Source organism: Acomys minous, assembly GCF_964271855.1.
Source record: "Acomys minous genome assembly, chromosome: 9".
Lineage (NCBI taxonomy): Eukaryota > Metazoa > Chordata > Mammalia > Rodentia > Muridae > Acomys > Acomys minous.
Window position 1 is genome coordinate 69,290,993 of NC_140490.1, and position 3,314 is coordinate 69,294,306.

Below are 3,314 nucleotides of genomic sequence, written 5' to 3' on the forward strand. Positions count from 1 at the left end.
AGACACACACATACACACACACACACACACACACACACACACACACTTGAACAAGTCAATTTTGCTAGTGTAGAGCTAAAAGGTGCTCCCTTTAAAACTCTATGTTTGAATACCAGTTACCAAACTCATCTGTCATAGCATACAATAGCACAAAGTCCATAGGTAAGAGGAAGAGTTTCAGGGACCTAATCTGCAACACCACATGTGTCCACCATTGCCTCTTGAATACCTGAAAATGCTATTATGCAAAATATATTTTTCAGATATTTGTTTGTCATAACTAATGCTTTCTTGAAAAAGTGGCTGAATACAGGATTTAAGGTTTTCTATCCAAGAAGGAAGAAATGATTTTGAAATTTATTAAGGAAGTAATTTTCCTTTTCATAACTGTGCTTGGCATTCTGGGGAGCATGTTTGTTTCTGTGAATTACATGTTCAGTTGGTGGGGAGGCCCTGAGAAGAAACCCATACACCTTATTCTCATCCACTTGATTTTTACAAACATCAGAATCCTTCTTGCAAGAGGATTGACAAGCACAATAGCAGCTCTTGGTTTGAAAAACTTCCTAGATGACATAGGCTGTAAGATCTTCATTTATCTTGAGAGCGTGGCCGTGGCCTCTCCATCTGCACCAGCAGTCTCCTCACTGTGGTCCAGGCCATCATCACCAGTCCCAGAGCATCTGGGTGGAGGAGGCTCAGGCCAACGTCTGCATGGCACATCCTTCCATTCTTCTCATTCTTCTGGGCACTCAGTTCTTTAATAAGTGTGAACCTAATCCATTCCATAAAAAGTACAAGTCTCAATATATCACAATGTATGGATGATGAGAATTATTGTTATTTTATGCTAGAAAGTCAGACAAAAAGATGGGTTGTTCTCCCTCTCATGGTCCTGAGAGATGCAGTGTTCCAGGGCGCCATGGGAGGGGCCAGTGGCTACATGGTGTTTCTTCTTCACAAGCACCATCACAAGCATGTTCTCTACCTTCAGAACTCCAAGCTTCTCTACAGAACTCCCCCTGAGCTGAGACCTGCTCAGAGTGTCCTCCTTCTGATACTCTGTTTTGTTTTCTTCTACTGGACAGATTGTGCCCTTTCTCTGTTTTAAGTCTCTCTTCAACAGACAATACTTTGATGGCACTCAATTTTGTGTGCCATACTCATGGATTTCTGTCCCTTAGTTATGCAACTTTCAGCCCCCTTGTGCTGATTCAGAGGAATGGACTTCTGACCAAATGTTGGCACACTCAGTGAGAGAAACTGAGAAGATGTCTCTCTTTATCTTTCAATAGATGTGAAAGAACTCCCAGCTCTGCAACATTGTGGGTAAGAAAATATCCCACCAATCAGGTTAGCATATCTTTATTATTATATACTCTTCCTAGTGAGTCTCAGTCTTGAGCTGAGAGAGAAAGATACTTGCAAATTACAATGATATAGAAACCTCATTCTCCATTTTGCCATTCTTTTGAAAGGATTTAAAACAAAACTATTTTTTAAAAAAATATTTGTACTCATTTATTTTGTATGTATAGTTCCCTTTATGTCTGTGTGGCAAGTGAATGCCTAGTGCCTGCAGAGCAGGTGGAGAGATCACCAAACACTCTGTGATGACTGGAGTTAGATTGTTGTGAACTAAATGTGGCTGCTAGGAATTGAACCTGGGTCCTCTGGAAGACCAGATAGTGCTCTTAATGGCTGAACCACGTCTCCAGCACTGAGAAAAGGGTCTTAATTGTGTTTTGGAAAATCTGTTTTACTACTACCATGACAGGAATCACACAGATGAATTTGGAAAATTTTTATCAATTTCATAATTATTTGTGTAGGTTAGTCTAAGAAACTCCATATCCTGTACCTGAAGCTGTTCTTGTTAAATGTTAGTAACATGAGACTGTTTCAGATTCTTCCAAGTGTGTGTGTGTTTTCATATGTTGAAAATTTTTCACAAATTTGTGAAAATTATATGTACTGTGCATTCAGTTTATAGAAGCCCAATACAGCAGTCATAGAAGTTAAATGCATCGAAACATTTCGTTTTTGTTATTTTCATGAAGGCTCTCTGCAGGAATAAACACTGGAGATATGGACTAACCTTCAACACAAACAAACAGTAAAGTTTCATTATACATCTGTCTATAGTTCCTATGTGGATTTCCTCTTTTCCAAGCTGAGCCAGTGAGTGTGACTGAGGCAGACTAAGGCTTGTGTGCAGCTGTCCTTTGTTGATACCCGGTGCTTTCCAGAGCACCATCAGTTCTTTATCACCAAAGAGCTGCAAAAGGATCTAATTATACAATCATTAAATGCAAGATTTGCAGCTTAATTTCTTTTTTTGAAACTGCCAGTTCAACTTTTTAAAAATTTAATTTGTTCAGATCACGCCTCAGTTGTTATCCCCTCACTGTTCCTCCCTCCCTCCCGCTTTCACCCTATTCCCCTCCCCTAGGTCTGTCACCAAAGGAAACCTCCACCCCTACCATATGGTCATAGGCTATCAAGTCTCATTTTGGTAGCTTGCATTTCCTTTCTCTGAGTGCCACCAGGCCTCACCACCAAGGGGAAGTGGTCAAATATGGGGCACCAGAGTTCATGTCAGAGTCAGTCCCCACTCTACACATGACTGTGGAGAATGTCCTGTCATTGGCTAGATCTGAGCAGGGGTTCAATGTTTACTGCATGTACTGTCCTTGTTTGGTATAGTAGTTTGAGCAGATGCCCCTGGGTCCAGATCTGCCCATCATGATGTTCTTTTTGTAGGTTTCTAGGACCCTCTGGATCCTTCTATTTCCCTATTCTCCCATACTTCTCTTACCTAGAGTCCCAATAGGAAGTCCTTACATCTATCCCAATCTCCTGTAAGTGAAGACTTTCATGGGACATCCCTTTTGGGCTAGTGTCCAATTATAAGTGAGGATATACCATGTGAGTCTTCTGCATCTAGGTTAACTCACTCAGTACGATCATTTCTAGTTCCATTCATTTGTTCACAAATTTCAAGGTTTCCTTGTTTTTTAATAGCTGAGTAGTATTCCACAGTGTAAGTGTACCACAGTTTCTTATCCATTCTTCAACTGAGGGACATTTAGGTTGTTTCCAGGTTCTGGCTATTACAAATAAGGCTGCTATGAACATGGTTGAGCATATGTCCTTGTTGTGTGGGGAAGCATCTTATGAGTATATTCCAAGGAGTGGAATAACTGGGTCTTGAGGTAGCCCTCTTCCCAGTTTTCTGAGAAAATGCCAGATTGATTTCCAAAGTGATTTTACAAGTTTGCATTCCCACCAGCAATGAAGGAGTGTTCCCCTTT

The 3,314-nt window shown here is 40.7% G+C and overlaps 1 pseudogene across 1 annotated transcript; it reads left to right on the plus strand.

The window, feature by feature from the left end:
• The first annotated feature begins 344 nt into the window (after window positions 1–344).
• Window positions 345–1,184, plus strand: LOC311605868 (putative vomeronasal receptor-like protein 4; annotated as a pseudogene). Its single transcript has one exon. The product of its transcript is annotated as a putative vomeronasal receptor-like protein 4 (transcript).
• Window positions 1,185–3,314: the final 2,130 nt, after the last annotated feature.